The sequence below is a fragment of the Malaya genurostris genome, chromosome 3 (genome assembly GCF_030247185.1).
Source record: "Malaya genurostris strain Urasoe2022 chromosome 3, Malgen_1.1, whole genome shotgun sequence".
Classification (NCBI taxonomy): domain Eukaryota; kingdom Metazoa; phylum Arthropoda; class Insecta; order Diptera; family Culicidae; genus Malaya; species Malaya genurostris.
Genome location: NC_080572.1, coordinates 131,061,775 through 131,087,400, shown reverse-complemented (window position 1 = coordinate 131,087,400; position 25,626 = coordinate 131,061,775). Strand labels below are relative to the sequence as shown.

Genomic DNA, 25,626 nt, shown 5'->3' with positions numbered 1-25,626 from the left:
GTTTTTGTTATGAATATAATTTTATATGACGATGATATATATTAGTTATTGAAGGTTCTATCTTCTTAAAATCCAAAATGGCTGTTCCCGGGTAGTTGATTTTCTTCCAAATCATAATGTTTCAAGTATTTACGGAACGAATAATACAAGCAGGATTCGAAACTAATTATATCTCAACATTAGTTTACAAATTCGTAACAGTGGTCCACAGTGTTTTTAGAACTTAAATATGAGTGAGTTTGAAATTTGCATTTTTATTGTCTTTTATTCCTTATTCTTTTCTCTATCTTTTAATGTCCTCGTGCTCGGTCGTGTCTTTTAAGCAATTAGTATTTTTTTCATAAACCAGTATTGAAAATTTAAACTTGATCATTCATCGCCAAAGAATAATACAAGACTCTAAAACTAACCACCACCTTAACTGAAATTATGCGATAGTAAGCTTTTTGCTGTGAAAATGAAGCTTTCAGGAACAAATTGTTGCATATGCGCGTAGCGAACATCAAATCTTCCAATTGCTGCTACGAACAGTTATGTACGATACTCAACAGCAATTTGTGATTTTATCTAGTGTCGCATTGTAATGTTTTAGTATGTTCCAAATTCACACCAATTTTAATTACTTCGCAATAACTAACCGTCTTAAGGTGCTCTTCGAACAAACTACATCTATACACCACGTGTTTTAAGAATGCTGCAATAATGAATCCGTTCAATACTGACAGTTGTTGATCCATGTGATGTGAATATGAATTATTAAAAATAGAATATTGCCGATAGCTGCGAATAATATTTCAAAAGTAAGTGAAACGGCACCCCAATAATTCAATAGTTTGCTGGTATGACAGTATCCTTCAGTACAAGGAGTTGTTTCGATGGAATTTTGTTCCAAGATGATCAATGAAAGGAAATTTATAAATTTCCTTGAAAAGAGATATATATGCATATTTAAAATATTTGCACCAATAAACAAGGATGAAAATTGTAACAGGAAATCGGAGGTAAAGTTCATACTGGAGATTTTAGAAGTTTTCTGTGGTTGAATGTATAAATGGCGATGTTGAGCTTTTGAAAGTCATAAAAGCAAGATATGAACAACATAGGTGAACACAGAAAAATAAAGGATTCCTATTACTGAATTATTCAACATTTAATGTATAAACTTAGCTTGATTGACCGATCGTACCAAAGCCAACATATTGCAGATTATTTCAGGAAGGGAAATTTTAGTTAAATTTTTGGCATAGATATATATGTATATATATATATATATATATATATATATATATATATATATATATATATATATATATATATATATATATATATATATATATATATATATATATATATATATATATATATATATATATATATATATATATATATATATATATATATATATATATTATTGGGTATCGGGAGATACCGAAATTTTGGGTATCGAAGGTATCAAAAGGTATCGATACCTGTAAGTATCAATTGATACTTGCGCAGCAATCATTTCAACATAAAATAAAATAGCACACTGTGGCGTGGTTCCACACAGCATGTAAAGAATTGTAATAAACTCTATTCGATTACTAATCAATGTGAATAAAAGACGTACTAAACATGAAATGCAATAATTTTCTGTTTTCAAGAAATATTGCAGATAAATCACACGTTATTACATCAAAACAACGTATTATGTAGTTTACATCAGCTTGACTGAATAATTAGACCATTCTGATAGCGAATTGTGCAAATTTTCGTGTAATATTACAACCTTCAGAACGACAACAACACATTTGTGATATTACATCAAAATTGCTGCGATATAAAATCACAACAATTTTGGTGTCGTTCTAAAGGTTGTAATAGTACATGAAAAGATGCATAATCACAGACTAACAGACAGAACACTCAAATTAGATTCTTTAATCATCGTAACGGTCACTTCGAATAACATTTAGTTGGGACAGTACTCGCATATGGCATGATGGCGCCACGTTAGCCTATCAAAAACATCCTTTCTGTCATCTAGACTGTGTTTATTTTTTTCATTTACCAACATGTATTGATTTGTATACATCCATGCGAATTTCATGCAGGATACAGATTTAATACATATTGCCGAAACTATATACAGAATTGTGCTTCTCGTTCTTCAACGCAATACAAAAATGAACCCGTTTTGTTACAATGTTTACTTACTTCTGGTCTTCCGCCACTTAATTTCGGGTGAAAATTACCAACACGATCAAAAACAGTCTAGATGAACAACGTTGAAAAAATTAAATAGTTACCTTCCAACATAATTAAAAAAAGGTTAATATATTATCAAGGTAATCCAATAATTTATTGTGACGATTCATTTTCAAATATTATGATTAAATCAGGCATCCCTGCAAGCAGCTGATCGGTGTTGACAAACGAGGGGGAACCAACTAGTAAAAAAAACTTTTTCATAACACAAGGGGTGTACCGATGGCAAATAGTTCGCGCAGTACAATATAGGTGGTACTAGTGCATCACGAAAAATTATTGTTATAAGAATTTACTCATGCTGTCATGTCTGTTAGTCTGTGGCATAATTTTATATCAGAATCATATACAGTCTTCAGTTAAGGTGATGTAATGTACTCAACACGTTGTTTCGATGTAATAACGTGTGATTTATCTGTAATATTCCTTGAAAACAGAAAATTATTGCATTTGATGTTCAGCACGTCTAAATTTTTTCAATTGATAATCCCATAGAGATTGTTAGTCAAAATCTTGGCATTACATTCCTTGTGTGGAATTTGGCTTTTCTGTTATAACAGATTTCGTAGCCGATTCAAAGCGTACAGAATCATTGCATGGCTAGTACTACAGGGTCCGGCACTCGAAGTGTAACCAATTAAAAAAGCCATAAATTCAGTTTGGAAAATTACTTTTACTTAATTCAAAGTACAAAATGTGTAAAAATAATACAAAATTCAGAATCAATTCACTTTTGCTCGATATGACCACCTTTTGCCTTGACTATGGCCTTGAGACGGTCAAAAAACGAATCGCAAGTTGCCGAATGTGACTTGCATATATTTAGGCTCACTCGCGGACAATACAATTTTTCAGCGCCTCGAGACTGGTGTATGTTTTAGTTCGGACTTTGCTCTCCAAAATGGCCCAAAGAGAATAAATCCATTGGATTCGCATCTGGTGAATTCGAGAGCCATTGTATGGACGTGATGAAGTTCGGAACGTTGTTTTTCAGCCATTCTTGGTTCACTCGAGCTTTGTGAGACCGAGCCGAGTCCTGCTGAAACGTCCATGGTCTGCCACCGAAATGTTTGTCTGCCCACGGCTTCAAAGCAACCTCCAGAATACTTTCCCGATAATATGTCGCAATTACCTTGACGCCAGGCTCGATGAAAACGATTGGAGAGCGCCCATCTGCGGTTACAGCGGCCCAAACCATTATCTGTTGCGGGTACTGCCTCCTGGTGGCCAATCGATGACTCAAATTCTCGTATGAACGGTCGGTCAAGTAAACCCTATCGTTTTGAGAGTTTACGAATTGCTCAATTGGAAAAATTTTCTCGTCAGAAAATACAATGTTCGGAAATTGACCGCTTTCGGCCAAACGAAGCAACTCCTTCGCTCTCTCAAGTCAAGATTTTTTTTTTCGCGTTCACTTTTGGCAAAATGCTTTCTTGCGCTTGTAAACAATACAACTCCGAACTGTCATTTAGCAAATTTCTAGAGAGCTGATGTCCGTGCGTCAGCTGCGCGAGCGGTCTGAAGTTGGTTACACTGCGAGTGCCGGACCCTGTATGATTTTGTTTTTTATGTATGTAAAAGTTTATTGGTTATAATAATTGTCTAATATTTACAGATCATTTTCTAATAAAAATTGTAGTTCATTTGTATCAACTGGATTTCTATCATTTATATAATTTATGTAGTTGACAATAAGTTTAAGCAATTTCGTTCTGGCTTGTCCTGACGTTCAGTTGAAAGGTCTGATCAAATCTGTGAATTTTAGTCTCCTCCAGTTACATGTTAGTGGAGAAACCATTCTTTCTAAAACCTGCCATGCAACTACTACTCGTGAACACATGTTGAATTTATGTTGGAGTGTTTTGATTGGAGCATTGCAGTGCAAGCACTGTTCTCCATCTACTCGACGCATGGTGAACACAAGACGTCTGTGTTTAGTTTTGCCGTTCACTAAGAGGAACAGATAACTTTTTTGTTTGGATGTGAGTCCACGTGTGCGATGAATATTGTTCCAAATTTGTCGCCACCCCACATTCGGATTCTCTCGTTCCACTTTCGGTGGCTCAGTAGATTTTTTGTAGTAGTTGTGAATATCATCAGCTCAGTTGGTGTTGGAGAGGGGGTAGTTGTAGTTCTTGGCGTATAAGTTTCAGACACGGGCAATCAGATGGTGGTATTATAGAGTGAGAAATGATGGTTCTGTATAACGGTATGGAGTTTATCTCTCTTAAGTGACGGTTAATTAACAAAGATTTGCATTTTAATGCAGGGAGTTGGAGATTAAGGCCACCTTGTTCGCAATCCCTTGCTAGTTGTAGCATCGGTACGCGTGTTGGGATGCTGCGCCACAGGAAGGTTCCCATTGATGCTGTCAACTTGGCTGAGTGTCCACTCGTCGGGGGAAGAATGGATGAAAGGTGATACCATATTCTAGATGTGGCAAATGTATTCAGTAGAATCACCTTATGTATAAGGGTTAGTGAGCGCATCGAATGTAACCATAATAATTGTTTGAATTTTCCTGTTACAGCATCACAGTTGAGTTTACCATTAACCTTATGGAGTTAGCAAAAATAATGCCTAAAATCTTGATAGTATTCGCTGTGTTTAGCCATGGTACCGCCAATCGATTTGATTTTCGTCGACAAGTCCTACATCGATAGACGTTGTTTTTGCTAAATTTAGTATAGCTCCCGAGATACGGGAGAAGCGAGTAAACATGTTCAGAATTCTCTCGATTTTTTCGACTGTTGTAGCGATGATGGTGATATCATCGGCGTAAGCTACTATCAGATCGTCTCCGCACACACTTTTCAGTTTTGCCAATAGCGGGACCAAGTATAGTGAGAACAGGATGGAAGATAACGGATTCCTTTGAGGTACCGATCGTTGGATGGGGAAGGTGATAGGTGACCGTTGACAAGGAGACGGCACGATGTCATATCGGCGAAACGTGAGAGCAATTCGACTAACTAAGTGATTGATTCCGATGGCGCACATGTTGCCGAACAGAAAGCTTCGGTTTACACGATCGAACGCATGGTCCAGATCGAAAGAGATCAGTTTTGCTCTTTGTTAACGTTCGATCATTTGGGCTATTCTATCTTTCAGGGAGAGTGTGGCTTGGAAAATGTTATTTTCTAAATTAGAACATTTTTGGACGTCTCCGAGAATTCGGTGGGTGCTCACGATTTTTTTAAATCTAACCTTGAGGATGCGTGACAAGAGTTTGTAATCGTAGTTGATGAGCGAAATTGGTCTATATGAACGAGCTGTATCATCTGTGTTTTTCTTTTTCACCAAGACAATAACACTTTTGACGAAGACGGCGGGGAAGTTGGACGACAGAGCCTCGTTCATGATGAGATTGAGTTTTCTGTGGATGACGTTGAAGGTTCGCAAGTAAAATTCTCTTGTAAGACCATATGAACAAGGTGACTTTCGTGGAGCGCTTGTTTTAATTGTTGATAAAATTTCGGCAGTCGTTATTTCACACATGCAATCACCGTTCTCTGCATCACTTTCGGGAATAATTCTATCACATGCGTAATCCTGATCACGTCTTACCTCTCTTTCTTCTGTGAATAGAGTCTTGTAGTAGGCATGCATGTGCCTTTACAAACATACGGGTAAATTTTCTTTGGTGTGATAGCATTAGAGTTTTCAGTCGATTGATGATTGATAGCTTTGCAGGATCTCTGTAATAGCTGTCATAAGCTTCCCGTAACTGAGCATACAACCGTTGATGTTCACGGTAGAAATCACCGTATGATAGCTTGGAAAATCGTCGAAAAGGCGATTTTATTTTAGGTTTTGCATATTCTAACCACCAGCTCATTCAAGATCTGAAATTTCGCCTTTGGCGGGTCCAATATTTCCAATTGATTTTAAAATCGTCGATATTTTCTGCCGTTAATAGGTGCGGACGAAGATACCAAAAACCATGTCCAGGCTCTCGACCGAAATTAGGGAGACAAATTCGAGTGGTGAAAGCCTTGTGGCTAGTAAAGGAGCACACATGAGTGTGAACGTTTCTCAGCTGTTCGCAGAGCCCAGCGCTGATGTAGATACGATCCAGTCTTGACATCGAATTGTGTGTTATGTATGTGGGACCAGTCGTGTGTGGGTTTAGTTTTACCCACACATCGTGGAGCTGAGTCTGTTGGGTGAAGATACGAAGAGCTGAACTTATGTTATTTCCCGAAGAGTCGCATTGACGTAAAATACTGTTGAAGTCTCCCGCTAAGATAACGTGTTCAGTATGGTGACGGACAAGGGGCAAATCACTCTAAACTTTGTCTGAACTCAAACAAGTTTTACCGGGAGTAAAAAAGTTTAGCAGGGATCTCGCTGGATTAGAATGGGATTAGAGAAGTTTAGCCGAGATCTGAAAAAGCATTATTCTGACATAAGAAGCTGTAAATGTGGGAGCAGAGATGCCAGATATTTTCATAGAAAATCTGTATTGCTTTGTATAAAAAATCTGTATCTGTATATTTATCTGTATTCACTAATGAAAGGAAATTTCGGAAATAAAATGATGTTTAATGATGTTATTCCATTAGATTATTGTTATAGAATGGCAGATGCAAGGAGCATTCCTTTATATCGTAAGTCCTTGCCGCACTGACAAGAACATTCAACGACGAAATTTAATTGTTTTTGTTATCAACCACAATTGAATTGTAAATCCATATACTTTTTTCGTTTGAAAATGATGACTTGGAATTCAAACGCCCAATACGCAACGTCAAGTCAGGTCATACAACTTTTCAATCTGACAATAAAGTTTCATGACGCCATGACTTCCTCGAACATCAGTTCAAATTGATTTCAAATTATGATATAAATGTATTTCAGCGTTCATCATTAAACAGCTGCACGAAAAAAAATTCATTTCAATATGGTCAATCAAACACGCTCAGACGGAAAAGTTTCATTGTTTCTTTCTTACTTTTTGTGATATCTGTATAAATCTGTATTTAAGGTAGCGCTTCGCCGTGGTCACGAGAGTTCGCTGTCTATCCCGGGGTTTCACGCACTTTACCCAAAATTGTTTGAAAACGGTAAAGAAAACGGAAATTCCAAGAACATACGATTCTAGATAATTAATTTTTCTATCGATTCGTATATAAACTGTGCCTGATAAACGTTTTTATCGAAAGATTTCGTGCGAGTTTTAAAAATAAATGAGTTTTTCCTTATTCTTTCGCACGCACACAATGTCAACGCATGCAAAATCGCACGAAATCTCGCGAAAGAAAAGCTTTCTAACTAATATTTTTCGCCAAATGCATAGTAAAATCATTTACTTACAATCGTATGTTTTTGATTTTTCGTGAATCGGGTTAGTATTGGAGAAATTTGCAATTTAGAGTGAAATTTCGGCGACAAAGCAAGAGGAAGCAGTGAGTTGTCTCGCTTCGACTTGACCACGGCGAAGCGCTACCTTAATTGGAGAAATCTGTACTCTGTATTAAATCTGTATGCGCATGCAACAATCTGTACAATACAGATAAATCTGTATAAATGGCATCTCTGCGTGGGAGCTCGAATGACAGATACACTTCGAACAAGATTGGGCAAAACTAGGTTGGATTAGTTTTAAATTACCCAAACTTATCTAGACTAGTTGGGATTAAATGAGATTAGAGAAAATTATTTTGGAATTGCATGAGTTTATTAGTATGAGATTGTCTAGAGTGTAGAGTGATTTGCCCCTTGGTGACGGAGGTAGAATGCTGTGGCTAAAAAAAACTCTCTCTCTCTCTCTCAGCTCTCATCAGTGCCGGATGGAGCGTAGATGTTACAGAATGTTGTGCTTTGTATTTTTAATGTTATTAAACGACCATCGAGACTTTTCTCGACATTACTGAACTGTATGTGATCTTTCAGTGCGATTGCTGTTCCTCTCCGTAAGTGGTCTATGTTGAAGATGACATTGTAACCTGTAAGGAAGAGTTGTACGTTTGCCACTTCTTGGAGAAAGACAACAAAGAAAAAAAAGGTCCACTGTACGGACGAAAGTATGGAGCGCGTTTAATTTTGTCGCATTCGTGATGGTGTTTATATTTATTGTAGCAATATTGTAGCTGTTATAATCCATTTAGAAGATGTTTGTTTACTGAGAATCATTACCGTTGTCCGGCTGGTGGTCGGCGGCATGAGCATCGGACGTTGTTCGAACTGGTTGATCGGTCAGTATCATTGCCATCGCTTCTACTGTCGTTGGGTGCTGGTCTGCGTATCTGGTCACCTATAGTGATTTGTTGATGGTTTGTTTCGGTTCTCTGATAACTTCTTCGGTTGGTTGTCGGCGTTTTGCTTCGAGGTCTTTAGTAATCAGTTGTGACGGAGGTATTGGTGAGATATCTCGAATACGAGGTGACTGGTTTAGCGGTTGTGATCTCGATTCAAGGAGTGTGGTATTAAACTGTTTGGGTTTTTCGGTAGTTTGCTGACTTAGCTTCTGCCGCGGTGGTTGTTTTACTACTTTGGCATAAGACGTGTAACGTAAAACTAATAAAAACGGTTATGTGCCCTAGCACAAAATTTGGCTAACCCCCGAATACACGTTTTCGTTCGGCACGTCAGAAAAGACATTGCACTCCGTTGCAAAACAAAAAGTGTTCTGTAAGTAGCAGAAACTTTACGTCTGCTCAGCGGTTCAAATTGAACTGCCGAGTTTAGCACTAAGCAGTTCAATTTGAACTGCTCTGCACTGATGAGTCAAAGACGAAACGTAAAACTAATAAAAACGGTTATGTGCCCTAGCACAAAATTTGGCTAACCCCTAAAAGACGTGTTTGCCTGATCTGCTTCGTGTTTTGTAATAGTAGTTTCTTATTCTGGACGCATGAAATTCCACTATGAACAAATTCATTGCAGTGTTTGCACATTTGCTGCTGATCATAGTATGACACGGCTGTTATCTCCCCGTCGATATTGACAAAGGACGGAATATTTTTTTAACCATCATCTTTGCCACCCGAATCATTCCTCTTTTGACATTTTGGGCAATACCAGTTTTCTGGTCTTGGTAGCCGTTTATCGAGTCCAACACAAGATGATTGAAACCACCTGTCGCAATCAACACATTTCAACATTTCGACCAATGCGCGATCTTTCTTCGTGCAAAGGCGACAATGTCCGTTTGGGTTAGAAACAAATTCCATTTTTTTAACAACAAAAGGAAGATTCTAATCTCGAATTTGTTGACAATATCTCCTGTCAATACTTGATTTATTAAATAAACTCTTCCCTTGAAATAGTTTAAAACAACTATTCCCGAGGCTGAATAATCGTAAGTGAATTAGAAGGAGTTTTGCGACACGCTCCTCTCTGGAGCCAAAAAAATGTCAGCTGAACTGAGATTGATTTCTCGTCAGTGACGTTAAATACCACGCAAAATTCCATAATTCGCTTTGAAACTATCGGAAAACAATTGTTTTCCTTTCGCTTAATATTTCGGATATCCGGGAAGAAACTAGCAGGGCATAAAGCGGAGTACGACTTTATGCTGACTACGGTTCTTCAGCGGACTGTACCTAATTTTGAAAAGAGAGAGATTATTTATTAGTGTTGATACTTCCCTGTAGTCCTGGCTTCCTTCTTGGTTGGCGATTGGTGAAACGGCTGGTAGTGACGTCCTTCAGAATTTCTTTCTACTTTGGGTGACTCAAAACACTGACGGTAGAATCTAAGACTACTTCATTTTCAATTTTCTTAAACTATATATACATACATTTTTTCGTAATAGAAATGAAAATGTTGCACGACACGCATTGCAACATTTATTGTTATCTCATTTTCTCCTTCGGTGCTGACGTTGCTATTCGTCAGCACGGGTAAACAAATTCCTGGTGCCTCACTACTACGTAAAATTTGATCAGATGATAACACTTGCATTTCGTGTTATCCCTCGCTATTCCCTAACGGCTGCAAGTGCCCTCTTAGAAGGCTCAAGTTTCAAGTTCAAATCTTGCTTAGCCGTCCTATCTAAACATATGCGGCACCTTATCTGTATGCTTGAAGAGCATGTTAATTATTTTACCAAATATTTCCATGACGGTTGCTAGATCGTCGATTTGTTGCATCCATCATTAGAGACGCATTTATGACTTTATTACCACAACCCTCCGAGAGCAAGTTCTGACCGATATTTGTTATCGATCCTTTTTGGCGTTTGTTTATGTTTTGTTCTTCCGCGTTTCGTCATGGTCCTTGCTAGTTAATTTACATTGCCATCAGCATCAGCTTATCTGGTGTCTCGACCCGAACTTAGGCTTCCGCCGCTATATGAATCAGTGCAATAATAATGCATACGGGATGCGAAATTTGATGGGTAAAATAACAGCTCTCATGACTGCGCTGAGAACGAACTATCGGGTCAAATTACTTGTCATGAAAAGTGCCCCTTTAAGCACGTTTTTATTTTTGTCGTGAATACGACTTACTTTACTATGGGGAGCTTTTTCAAAATTTACCCTCTGAGAGAGTGATAAATTTTTGATCGTGAATATCTCCTGCTGTATCTAATGAATCAACATAATTCTTGCGACATGCTATCGGAAATATGATCGCAATTTTATGATAATATTTTCAGTTGTCTGACATAATCTCAAATGGTTTAAAATTAAACTTTTCTAAAATGTTTGGTATAAACGAGTATCAAAGAAGATAATTCATAAGGCGCGTTTGCCTTTCTCGTATTTTGAAAGCTCATAGTTCAGTGATCTGTAGAAGGATTTATATAATCTAACTACCAATAGAATCGAAAATTTTCAACTTGAACGTGTCTTGCAACAACATTGAAGTTTTTCAATAGTACACTATTGAAAAACCTGTTTGATTGAAACCATTACAGCATCAGCCAATCAGAACGCGAGATGTCTGCATCTATACAAGAGCATCCATATAAAAGTTGAGTGGTTCATTTTTCCTACCATGATTCGTCATCTAACACTCGATGTGGATAGACGAATAACCTACTACGACTAATTTCGATTTTGTTTTATTTTTTATTCGCAGTTGTCTACCTACCCAAGCTATGGGTAAAAACCGCCATAGATCCGAGAAGGATCCAAAGGATGCTAAGCGTCTGAAGCCAAGTGATGTACAGGTAAACGACCGTTTGCTGAGTAAAAACCAATATGCTGATCTGCCAGTAGATGTCGAAGAGGAACTGCAGAAGAAGGAAAAAATGCCGCCTTTCTACCTGAAGGGCTTCCCACCAACTCTACGCTCGGATTTCAACACACAATCCGTTTATGTACTGAAGGCTACAAAATAACTGTTCCGGCTTTGAACCACTACAAAGGAGTGGAATGCTATCTGATGCAGACAAAAGCGGAATACTTCACACACGATATTGCCGCCAACAAACCTATGAAGGTTGTAATTCGAGGACTACCCGACATGATGGAAGCCGAACTAAAGCAGGCACTGTCGGAGGCTGGACTAAAGCCTTTGATGGTATTTAAAATGAAGCGCCATAATACGGACAAAAAGTTTAGAGATCAACTGTACCTGATTCATCTGGAGAAGGGCTCCATCACCATGAGTCAACTGAAAACGATTAAATCGTTATTTCACATAATCATCGAATGGCAAAAGTATAAACCGGTACATCGGGATGTCACACAGTGCACGAACTGTTTGAACTACGGCCATGGAGCGAGGAATTGCCACATGAAAAGTCGGTGCGGGAAATGTGCCGAACCACACAATACCAACGATTGCCTACTAGATGACATCGCTGTAAAATGTGTGAACTGTGATGGCGACCATCCATCTACTAGCAAATCGTGTCCCAAACGTGCTGAGTTCACAAAAATTCGACAACAGGCATCCCGTAAACAATCAACGCACAAGAATGTTCCACAGAAGGATGAAATTAATTTCCCACGGCTCCCACCGAAGAGGGATATTCCGAATTTGCCGCCACTTCCTCGCAGCAATCCAAAGACTTCAGCCTCTGGATCCCAAAAAGAATCTTCCTCAAGAATCCCTCCTGGATGGGGCAATAATCAACCACAAGCAAAGGATGACTCTGGTGATTTATTCTCTGCTGAACAACTGATCGTCATTTTTGAAACAATGACAACAAAACTACGAAACTGCAGAACGCGGTTAGATCAAATCAACGCCTTAGGCAAATTCATCATCGAATATGCAATATAATGAGTTGGTTATAGTAAATTGGAATGCTTGCTCACTCAGGAGCAAAACTGCTGAATTGTCCGACTTTCTTCAAGAGAAGAATGCCGATATTGCTATTTTAACTGAAACTCATCTTAAACCTGAAATTTCTATTTTTATTTCCAATTACAGGATTCACAGGCTCGACAGGACAACTACCAGAGGAGGGGGAGTTGCCATTGCCGTTAAACGATCCAGCACAGGCTTCTGTCAGCCTTTAAATTGCAACTCATAGAAGCCATCGGAATTGAGATTACAACGACGATGGGACCCATCATTGCATTTCGTGTTATCCCTCGCTATTCCCTAACGGCTGCAAGTGCCCTCTTAGAAGGCTCAAGTTTCAAGTTCAAATCTTGCTTAGCCGTCCTATCTAAACATATGCGGCACCTTATCTGTATGCTTGAAGAGCATGTTAATTATTTTACCAAATATTTCCATGACGGTTGCTAGATCGTCGATTTGTTGCATCCATCATTAGAGACGCATTTATGACTTTATTACCACAACCCTCCGAGAGCAAGTTCTGACCGATATTTGTTATCGATCCTTTTTGGCGTTTGTTTATGTTTTGTTCTTCCGCGTTTCGTCATGGTCCTTGCTAGTTAATTTACATTGCCATCAGCATCAGCTTATCTGGTGTCTCGACCCGAACTTAGGCTTCCGCCGCTATATGAATCAGTGCAATAATAATGCATACGGGATGCGAAATTTGATGGGTAAAATAACAGCTCTCATGACTGCGCTGAGAACGAACTATCGGGTCAAATTACTTGTCATGAAAAGTGCCCCTTTAAGCACGTTTTTATTTTTGTCGTGAATACGACTTACTTTACTATGGGGAGCTTTTTCAAAATTTACCCTCTGAGAGAGTGATAAATTTTTGATCGTGAATATCTCCTGCTGTATCTAATGAATCAACATAATTCTTGCGACATGCTATCGGAAATATGATCGCAATTTTATGATAATATTTTCAGTTGTCTGACATAATCTCAAATGGTTTAAAATTAAACTTTTCTAAAATGTTTGGTATAAACGAGTATCAAAGAAGATAATTCATAAGGCGCGTTTGCCTTTCTCGTATTTTGAAAGCTCATAGTTCAGTGATCTGTAGAAGGATTTATATAATCTAACTACCAATAGAATCGAAAATTTTCAACTTGAACGTGTCTTGCAACAACATTGAAGTTTTTCAATAGTACACTATTGAAAAACCTGTTTGATTGAAACCATTACAGCATCAGCCAATCAGAACGCGAGATGTCTGCATCTATACAAGAGCATCCATATAAAAGTTGAGTGGTTCATTTTTCCTACCATAATTCGTCATCTAACACTCGATGTGGATAGACGAATAACCTACTACGACTAATTTCGATTTTGTTTTATTTTTTATTCGCAGTTGTCTACCTACCCAAGCTATGGGTAAAAACCGCCATAGATCCGAGAAGGATCCAAAGGATGCTAAGCGTCTGAAGCCAAGTGATGTACAGGTAAACGACCGTTTGCTGAGTAAAAACCAATATGCTGATCTGCCAGTAGATGTCGAAGAGGAACTGCAGAAGAAGGAAAAAATGCCGCCTTTCTACCTGAAGGGCTTCCCACCAACTCTACGCTCGGATTTCAACACACTGATCAGCAAAGGACTACAGGCAACAATCCGTTTATGTACTGAAGGCTACAAAATAACTGTTCCGGCTTTGAACCACTACAAAGGAGTGGAATGCTATCTGATGCAGACAAAAGCGGAATACTTCACACACGATATTGCCGCCAACAATCCTATGAAGGTTGTAATTCGAGGACTACCCGACATGATGGAAGCCGAACTAAAGCAGGCACTGTCGGAGGCTGGACTAAAGCCTTTGATGGTATTTAAAATGAAGCGCCATAATACGGACAAAAAGTTTAGAGATCAACTGTACCTGATTCATCTGGAGAAGGGCTCCATCACCATGAGTCAACTGAAAACGATTAAATCGTTATTTCACATAATCATCGAATGGCAAAAGTATAAACCGGTACATCGGGATGTCACACAGTGCACGAACTGTTTGAACTACGGCCATGGAGCGAGGAATTGCCACATGAAAAGTCGGTGCGGGAAATGTGCCGAACCACACAATACCAACGATTGCCTACTAGATGACATCGCTGTAAAATGTGTGAACTGTGATGGCGACCATCCATCTACTAGCAAATCGTGTCCCAAACGTGCTGAGTTCACAAAAATTCGACAACAGGCATCCCGTAAACAATCAACGCACAAGAATGTTCCACAGAAGGATGAAATTAATTTCCCACGGCTCCCACCGAAGAGGGATATTCCGAATTTGCCGCCACTTCCTCGCAGCAATCCAAAGACTTCAGCCTCTGGATCCCAAAAAGAATCTTCCTCAAGAATCCCTCCTGGATGGGGCAATAATCAACCACAAGCAAAGGATGACTCTGGTGATTTATTCTCTGCTGAACAACTGATCGTCATTTTTGAAACAATGACAACAAAACTACGAAACTGCAGAACGCGGTTAGATCAAATCAACGCCTTAGGCAAATTCATCATCGAATATGCAATATAATGAGTTGGTTATAGTAAATTGGAATGCTTGCTCACTCAGGAGCAAAACTGCTGAATTGTCCGACTTTCTTCAAGAGAAGAATGCCGATATTGCTATTTTAACTGAAACTCATCTTAAACCTGAAATTTCTATTTTTATTTCCAATTACAGGATTCACAGGCTCGACAGGACAACTACCAGAGGAGGGGGAGTTGCCATTGCCGTTAAACGATCCATTCAGCACAGGCTTCTGTCAGCCTTTAAATTGCAACTCATAGAAGCCATCGGAATTGAGATTACAACGACGATGGGACCCATCATCATCATTGCAGCGTACTGCCCCAAACAAACCAATCTTCGAGATGGTACGTGTGCATCATTGAAGCGAGATCTGGCTATGCTCACTCGACGACAGAACAAATTCATCATTGCTGGGGACCTGAACGCACGGCATGAGCTGTGGGGAAACAGAAGACAGAATCGAAACGGATTCGTACTTGCCGAAGATTACGAAGCTGGACAATACAACATCTTCGCTCCGGATCAACCAACGCGACTTTCCAGATCGGGAGTTCATTCCATTTTGGATATATTCATCAGCAACATCGCCATAGACAGCTCTCCGGTTGTCTTCAACGAGCTCTCTTCCGACCACTTTCCAGAAATATTGACGTTGGGATCTTCACCAGAAACAGTGCCTATTCAACCTCGGAGGAACTATTATCGCACCGATTGGGTCCAATTTCAACATATCGCCGACCAACTTATTAATATCGATTTGCCACTTGATTCCCCGATGGAAATCGATGCAGCCCTATCTTCCTTCCAGCATTCAATCACAGTCGCTCGTGATAGGACGGTTCAAGTACAACACATGCCGAGTTCCTCTCTTCAAATCGACAGTGTCACCAAGAAACTCATCCGACTTCGGAATATCTACCGGAGGCAGTATCAACGAACTGGCATTCTAGATAGGAAGACTACTTATAACAACTTAACTAGGATAATCCAGGAAAGGATATCTGAGCTTCGCAACAGGAACTTCCAGCAAAAGCTTCGAGTAATTCTCCCACATTCAAAGCCCTTCTGGTCCTTAACGAAGGTGCTTAAGAAAAAACCGAAGCCTATTCCTCCTCTGATGTCACCCCAGGACGCAGCTGAAGGAATACCTTTAATCACACCAGTAGAGAAGGCAAATGCGCTAGGCCAGCAGTTTGTCACAATTTAGGACTTAACATTGTTAGTCCATATGAAAGAGCCGTTGCTGATAGCGTAGCTGAGGTTGACCAATCAGACAGCTTGGTTCCTGAGGAAAGTAGAGTCACTGCGAATGAGCTGATGGCTTTTGTGAAAAAATCCAAAAATATTCGCCGAAGGCCCCCGGTTTCGACAACACATTCAACATTGAGCTGAAACATTTGAGTATTCGCTCATTTGTCTTCTTAGCTAAAATTTTTAACAGGTGCTGGGAGCTTGGTTACTTCCCTTCAATGTGGAAGTTAGCTAAAGTTATCCCAGTTTTGAAACCGGGGAAAGATCCTTCCTTTTCCAAGAGCTATCGGCCCATCAGCTTACTCTCTGCCCTATCCAAGCTGTTTGAAAAGTCAATACAAAGGCGAATTCTTGCTTTTGCAGATGAACAGGATATATTTCTGGAAGAACAGTTTGGGTTCCGGGAAGGAAGATCCACCATCCACCAGCTCACAAGGGTTAACAACGTCATCCAGCAAAACAAATCAGTGTCCAAAACGACTGCCATGGCAATATTGGATATTGAAAAGGCATTCGATTATGTGTGGCACGATGGCCTGGTGTTTAAACTGCATCGGTATAATTTTCCCATGTATCTTATTAAAATTATCAAAAATTATCTTGCAGATAGAGCATTCCAGGTTTCTCTGAATAATGCACTTTCAGAAAGATTTACTATTCCTGCTGGTGTACCCCAGGGAAATATCCTAGGTCCCATTCTATACAACATTTTCACATCAGACATCCCACCTCTTCCAGGTGGTGGTGTTCTGTCACAATTTGCTGATGATACTGCCATTCTTTACAAAGGTCGTGTCATTAATGCTCTGAAAAATAAACTACAGACAGGTCTGGACGCTTTAACGGAATATTTCACAAGCTGGAAAATTGTGATCAATGCAGCAAAAACTCAGGTCATCTTGTTTCCACATTCAAGATCTCCAAAACTTGTTCCATCAGACGAATGCAGAATACGATTCGGTGATGAGGTCATTCAATGGTCCGATGAAGTTATCTATCTAGGACTCACCTTTGACAGACATCTGATATTCAGGTCACATGTTGACAAAATCGTTCAAAAATGCAGCATACTCATTAGGTCTCTGTATCCGCTGATTTGTAGAACATCTAAACTATGCCTGAAGAATCAGATGGCTGTCTATAAACAAATCATCTACCCCGCAATTGAATACGCAATCCCTGTTTGGCGGGGCTGTGCACGAACACACAAACTTAGGCTTCAGCGCATTCAAAGTAAGATCTTAAAGATGATTCTAAATCTACCCCCTTGGACAAGAACTAGTGAAGTACATGAGATGGCCTCACTGGATATACTAGAACAAAAATTCGAACAATACTGCACGAAATTTGAAGAGAGGTGCTCAATCTCTGAAATACAAATAATTCAAAATTTGTACGTATTAGGTTAAGGATAGTTATAAGTAGGTAGACATTTTATAAATAAATCAAATAAATATTATGATTAAACATTAGTATGTAAAACAAGAGTAACAGGTCAAAACACTTGTACTGTAAAATGTTGATGTAATACACAAAAATAAGATTAATAAACAGATATTTATGCAAAAAAAAAAAAATTTCCTGCCATTTGCTGCGCATATGTTCCCGAAACAAGACACACGAGAGCAACATCGAGGACCTGTCGTCTCACTGTTTCCCGTTCTGCGTACAAGAAAAGGAATTTTGGCAAAGAGCTCTCTGTGCACCGCTGCTAGTAGCGGGTATAACATGAAATGTGATGTGAGAAATAGCGTCATTTAGATTAAAGTAGCTACTTTGAACGTACGAGACACCGTCAGCACGATGGCACCGAAAACTGGTAGAAAGGCAGCCAAAAAGTCCAGCAAGCAAGGCCCCTTCAAAAAAAACTAGTTGAATTTTGTCGCTTTCCTACCATTTTCCGAGCAACTGTTGCCGAAACAAGACACACACGAGAATTTTAAATAATTTGCACCGTCACTAACACATTCAATTACGAACGGCAATGCGAAAGTGGAAGTCCTATATATAGTTGTAGAATAGTAGCTGTTTAATGTAACTAATCTGTAGTGTAGTGAAAAGGGGAAAGCTTGCACAATTCATACATGAATATCTTTTCGTCGTTCTCAATATCGTGTACGTTGTCGTGTTCATTTACGATTTTTTGGGCAAGAGATAGGTCATCAACCTTTACAAAAGCGCAACCGAGGCTTCGGCTTGGTTGAATTCTTACAACTTGTTCTTTTTGCAACTTGAGAACGCTACTGATAAAATGGTGTAGCTCGTCATACGATGGCTTCCGTGGTAATTGGGAAAAGTCGATACGAAATGTATTTTCTCGAAGACGCATTTCGACACTGGTCGCGAAAACATTTCTTTGAAAGTCGGATTAACGTTGCCTTGCGGCCTAACGAGGAAAACGAGAACGTGCACGTACTCCGATAACAAGCGGATTGAAAGCGTCTACTTGGTTCGGAGATTGAGCGCTAACTGATGATCCTACTGACACTAATGCAGTTTTGTCGTGAATACGACTTACTTTACTATGGGGTGCCTTTTCAAAATTTACCCTCTGAGAGAGTGATAAGTTTTTGATCGTGAATATCTATTGTTGTATCTAACGAATCAACATAATTCTTGCGACATGCCATCGGAAATATGATCACACTTTTATGATAAAATTTTCAGTTGTGTGACATAATCTCAAATAGTTCAAAATTAAACTTTTCTGAAATGTTTGGTATAAACGAGTATCAAACAGGATAGTTCATATGGCGCGTTTACCTTTCTCGTATTTTGAAAGCTCATAGCTCAGTGATCTGTGGAAGGATTTATATAATCTAACTACCAATAGAATCGAAATTTTTAAATTTAAACGTGTATAGCAAAAGCATTGAAGTTTTTCAATAGTACACTATTGAAAAACCTGTCTCATTTGTTCCATGTCAACACCAGCCAATCAGAACGCGTTCTAAGGAAGAGAACAAAATATCTGCTGCTGTACAACAAATCGTCCGGGAAAAATGTTCCGAAAAGTGATGAATATCGCAGTTCCTCAATTTGGTCGTTGTGAATGCTAGAAACGAATCCCTACAGCATATTGATAGTTTCTTTCAATAAATTATGCAAATCCGAAATGAAATAATCGACAATAAAATTCTGTATGCGGCTATTTTTATAGCCGTTAGGACCGCCCATTAGTGAAAAAGCTACAAACGAAATCACATAAAAGGAAATCTCTTAACAAAAATTCAATCAGTTTGGATTCTATCGCCACTGCGAGCAGATGTGTTTTGTGTCGTCTGCACGCTTTCGACAAGAGCGATTATGTCACAGCTGCCAGTCATTAGCATTGGGAAGAAAACAACGGTAGAGAGCATTGCACAATATCAGCCGTTCTAATGGCTCTAAAAGTTTTCTAAAGAACTATTAGGATTTAACGATTTATTAATTTTTAGTTTGACGTAAAGCCGCCATGACTATGTTCAGTTTTTGCAATGACTGAGCGGAAATATATATTGGAGAAGCCAAGTGAAAGAAAAACTAACAGAAAAGATGAATTTATGGAAAAAGATACGCTCAGAGACAGGACTCGAACCTGCGTTCTTATGCATTCCGTGCATACGCGCTACCATTTCGCCACTCTGATCTTGTTTTAGCCACTGCAAAACTCGAAACAGACACAATAGCAACGTACATCGAACATGGTCTACATCCTGGCCGTCTCACCCGACCGATATCTCACATCCAAACATCTTCTCTGTTCATCAAACACTAGTCCTCTCGCTTTATACCTATTTCTCCGATCAAGCATTGAGTAGGAGAGTGTATTTATAATCGCTTGTCACCTTCTTAATGGTGCCAGTCGCTGGCTGGACATCGTCAGCGACAGACCCCTATGAAGGTTGTATTGATTGTCTGCCCTTTCCTACCAGAAGCAGATTCTTACGGAAAATCAAACCGCAATTGTTTTTAACGATTTATTAATTTTTAGTTTGACGTAAAGCCGCCATGACTATGTTCAGTTTTACGTTAGCGGCTTTACGTCAAACTAAAAATTAATAAATCGTTAAAAACAATTGCGGTTTGATTTTCCGTAACAATCTGCTTCTGGTAGGAAAGGGCAGACAATCAATACAACCTTCATAGGGGTCTGTCGCTGACGATGTCCAGCCAGCGACTGGCACCATTAAGAAGGTGACAAGCGATTATAAATACACTCTCCTACTCAATGCTTGATCGGAGAAATAGGTATAAAGCGAGAGGACTAGTGTTTGATGAACAGAGAAGATGTTTGGATGTGAGATATCGGTCGGGTGAGACGGCCAGGATGTAGACCATGTTCGATGTACGTTGCTATTGTGTCTGTTTCGAGTTTTGCAGTGGCTAAAACAAGATCAGAGTGGCGAAATGGTAGCGCGTATGCACGGAATGCATAAGAACGCAGGTTCGAGTCCTGTCTCTGAGCGTATCTTTTTCCATAAATTCATCTTTTCTGTTAGTTTTTCTTTCACTTGGCTTCTCCAATATATATTTCCGCTCAGTCATTGCAAAAACTGAATATTAGGATTTGTTTTTCGCAAATCTCAGGTAATTATCCTCAGTTTAGTGCAAATCAAGAACAATTTGGTTAGATTTGTGCACTTTTCGCTGTGTGAAATTCACAGTAATCGAGATCAAGTGAAGCCTTTTTTTGCGAAAAATGTTCCAGAGTCTAATATCGTAGAGAATTACGCAATTTGACTTTTCTGAATGCTGGAAATGAATCCCTACAGCATATTGATAGTTTTTTTTTCAATAAATTATGCAAATCTCTTAACAAAAATTCAATCAGTTTGGATTTTATCGCCACTGCGAGCAGATGTGTTTTGTGTCGTTTGCAAAGCTAGTTTCGCTTTCGACAAGAGCGATTACGTCACAGCTGCCAGTCATTTCGATGGATGAAAAAGGAATGTTGGAGAGCATTATAAAAAATCAGCCGTTCTAATGGCTCTAAAAGTTTCCTGAAGAACTATTAGGATGTGTTGTTCGCAAATCGAAAGAAAATATCCTCAGTTTAGTGCAAATGTAGAACAGTTTGATTAGATTTGTGCACTTTTCGCCGTGTGAAATTCACAGTAATCGGGATGAAGTGAAGCCTTCTTTGTTTTTGCGAAAAATGTGAAAAAGGGGAATGCTTGCATAATTCATACAATTGATATTCGGAAGTGTTAAGGAACATGTCATTTGTTTTCGTATTCACGACATCCAGTTATGTCTCTGACATTACCCACCCGCCTTTTTCATTGTAAACTCTGGTGGTATGGATTGCTCTTGAATTCTATGATAGTATGACCTTTATGTGCGTGTTTCAGCGCACCTGTGGGACGAAGCGAGATAGTCGAGAACGAATTTTAACGACGGCTAATGCACGTCATACCAATTTTCGCGCAGCCCACTTGGGTTCGATTCTCAACCCCATACCTAGGGTTAGAACGTTTTTCTGGCGAATGAACATACATTTCTATAATTGAAACAAAAAAAATTCCGTCGTAATGGGAATCTGTCAATCTTCAATCTGTCTGATGCGATACCGATGTATATTTGATGTTTATCGCCAGCCACACAAGGCAAGGATGCTTCTGGGATCACCCTCCACTTGATCGATCCACCTTGCTCGCTGCGCTCCTCTTCTTCTTGTACCAGTCGGATTAGATTCAAGAACCATTTTCACTGGGCTGTCGTCCGACATCCTTATGACTCAGGGCTCCAGTAAATCCCGCTTGATACGGCCCTACGAATTCCTTAGCTATTGGTGATAGACGACGGCAAGTGTACCTTGTAGGCGGCATTCAGCGAAGTGATTGCAACAGTCGAGCTTATCGCCCTTTTTGTAGACGGGACATATCAATCCATACATCCATTCCTGCGGTAGAATCTCCTCTTCCCAAATCCTAGAAATCATCCAGTGCAGCGCTCTAGCCAGTGCCTCTCCTCCATGTTTGAGCAGCTCGCCTGGCATCTGGTCATTGCCCGCGGCTTTGTTGTTCCTCAGCTTGCCGATCTCCTCACTTATCCCCGACATATCAGGGGCTGGGAATCTGTCGTCGGCTGAGCGTGCACCCAGATTGATTCCTGTACCGTTCTCTGTATCTTGTGCTTCGCCATTAAGATGCTCGTCAAAGTACTGCTTCCACCTGTCGATCACCTCACGTTCGTTCGTGAGAAGGTTACCACTGGTATCTCTGCACATTTCGGCCTGTGACGTGTAGCCTCTACGTGAGCGGTTCACCTTCTCATAGAACTTTCGTGTGTCGTTTGCGTGGTACAGCTGTTCCATCGCTTCGCGATCTTGTTCTTCCTGGTGGTGCTTTTTCCTCCGGAAAACCGTGTTCTGTCTGTTCCGTGCCTGTCTATATCGTTCCTCGTTCGCTCTAGTGCGGTGTTGCAGCATCCTCGCTCTTGCTGCATTCTTCTTTTCGACCAACTGCTGACATTCGCCGTCAAACCAGTCATTTCCTCGATTCTATAACCTCGTACCTAGAACGGTTGCAGCTGTGCTACTCACGGCGGAGCTTATGTTCCTCCAACCGTCTTCAAGAGTCGCCGCGCCAATCTGCTCTTCCGTTGGTAGCACTAGCTCCAGTTGTTGCGCGTATTCCTCTGCAGTACGAATGCTACGTAGCTGCTCGAGATTGAGTCCCGGCGTTCCTGTGCGACGAGTATTGTGCACCGTCGATAGTTTTGAGCGCATACAAACCGCGACAAGGTAGTGGTCAGAATCAATATTGGCACTGCGGTAGGTGCGGACATTGATGACGTCGGAGAAGAATCGCCCGTCGATGAGAACGTGGTCGATTTGATTTTCCGTATGTTGATCGGGTGATCTCCAGGCGGCTTTGTGGATAGTTTCTCATCTGATAGTGATTATTTTATAACGAAAGGCTGTTTACCATCATAGCTACATTCGTACTATAGAATAGCTTTTTTATATAATTTATTTTACCCCGGTTGGTTAAATTTTGGTCATTCACCTGGGAGGAAAGCTTATGGAATAACGAATCAGTTAATACAAATGCTGTAAACTTATTTCCATCGCATTAGTCGACAGTTTTCTCATTTTACATAAAAATGCACATTGTATGATTTCGTTAATTCAGATCAATGTTGAGAATACTTATTCCCCCTCCCTCTTGTGAATATTAGTTACTAGAAATATGCTGTACTCGTAAAGAAGTATCAATTTTTCGTAAACCTGATCAATTTTCTATTTTTATGTGTTTATTTTTTTTATTTATTTCTTTATTTTTATTTTCAATCAAATGTAGACTTTATATAGATGGTTTATAATGTTTACTTAGATACTACGCATTATTTCTACGACTAAGCTGGAATTTCATTTCATTTTTGGACATACCAAAGTCAAGATGTTCGGAATATCGATTGTAGTTCGATTGATTGGGCTATATTTTGCATAATTTGTTCTAGTGTTTCTTTCTAAAAATAATTTCCTGTTTCGTAATTCACTGATAGGCGTATAAAAATTTAATTGCGATAATAAAGAAGGTGATTGAATGCGTTGAGAAATAATGTCGCTGATAAAAGAAGGCATTGCAAGGTCGCGGCGTGTTTGAATATTGATGAGCATGCAGCGTGCTTCATATAGTGGTAAAGGAAATGCTGTCCAGTTTAATTTACGAAGTGCATATAAAAGAAATTGTTTTTGAATTGATTCGAATAATATTCCAATATAGGTCTGACATATGTACTGTATAATAATTTAATTGTGTATGGGTCCTGAAAGTTATGACTGAAGCGTTTAGTAAAGCCCAGCATGCTATTTGCTTTATTGATTATGGTATTGTAGTGTTCCACAAAAGTGAGTTTGGAGTCTAAGATTACGCCTAAATCTCGTACAATTTTACATTTTTCTACAAGTTGATTTCCTAGATGTATGTTAATAGATATAGTTTCATTTTTCCTACTGAAAGTTATTGAGTTACATTTTTTTTACATTGAGTTGCAGTAGACTTTTGCAGCACCAAATGTGGAATAGATTGATTTCGTTCTGGAATATTACAGCGTCGTTGATATTTTTAATTTCCATGAAGAGTTTCATGTCGTCTGCATATATAAGCACTTTAAGATTTTTGAGTATGAAGGAAATGTCATTTATATGTGAAATGAAAAGGAGAGGCTCTAAGTGAGAACCCTGAGGTACGCCAGAAGTTACATTAATTGGTTCAGACAGTATGTTTTGGAAGCGGACTCCCTGTACACGGTTCGTTAAGTAAGATTTGAGCCATTCCAGAAGAGTATGTTTTATGCTATATTTTTGTAGTTTGTGTTTTTTTTTTTTTTTTTTTTTTTTTTTTTTTTTACAAGGTGAAATGCATTTACGCACGGAGTGTGGGACTCTCCACAGGACTACCCAACTGTTGATTGGAACTACCCACTAAAACACCTTGGATCTCCAACCCTACCTCCCCGGCACCACCGCTAGGTATTACTTCGGGGTGGAAGGCTATTGGTGCTCACAGCACCCTCCCCAGATTTATGCAGAATGGGGATCAGCATCCTGCTCTCGAGGGATCGACCAGTTGGATGACGAGGTCGGTCCAGTGATGCCGGCTGGAGGGTAACTTCCGGTTCACTGGCGCCTCGACGACCCAAAACTGATGCTACGTCGCGGAACTACTCGACTAGTCTCCGCCAAAAGATCTAGTCTACACCGACGGAGGGTTCCCCGACGAGGGAAGTCCTCCCGAACCGACGCTTACGGTACGCGTCTACGACCCGACCGAAAGGATGCCTAAGTCGATCCAATGATTCCGGTTGGAGCGTGGCTTCCGGTTCACTGGCGCTCAGACGATCCTATCGGTATCACGCGACGATCTACTCATCTAGTCCCCGACAAAGGATCTAGACTACTCCGACGGAGATTTCCCCGGCGAAGGAGAATCTCCCGACACCGATTCTCTTACACCACACGGGACACCCGATGGAGTGCCGAGGTCGGTCCCGCGATTCCGGTTGGAGCATGGCTTCCGGTTCGCTGGCGCCTCGACGACTCGAATCGGTGTTGTGGCGGCTACTCGACTAGCCCCCGCCGAAGGATCTAGCCTACCCCGACGGAGAGTTCCCCGACGAAGGAGGCCCTCCCGAAACCGACGCTTTCGATTCCCGTCAACGCCCGACCGAGAGTATGCCTGGGTCGGTCCAGTGATTCCGGTTGGAGGAAAGCTTCCGGTTCACTGGCGCCCTGACGATCCTAGCGGTATTACACCACGATTTACTCGTCTAGTCCCCGACGAAGGATCTAGACTACTCCGACGGAGATTTCCCCGGCGAAGGAGAATCTCCCGACACCGAGTCTCTTACACCACAC

At 40.0% G+C, this 25,626-nt stretch overlaps 1 protein-coding gene across 3 annotated transcripts in view; it reads left to right on the top strand.

Annotated features, from left to right (window-relative positions):
- The first annotated feature begins 502 nt into the window (after positions 1 to 502).
- Positions 503 to 25,626, top strand: part of LOC131434746 (uncharacterized) — a 95,864-nt gene continuing 70,740 nt past the window's right edge. For 2 of the 3 annotated variants that reach the window (XM_058601821.1, XM_058601823.1), the window contains exon 1: positions 503 to 800. The gene's annotated coding sequence lies outside the window, so the exon portion shown is untranslated. The other variant, XM_058601822.1, reaches the window with a different exon arrangement.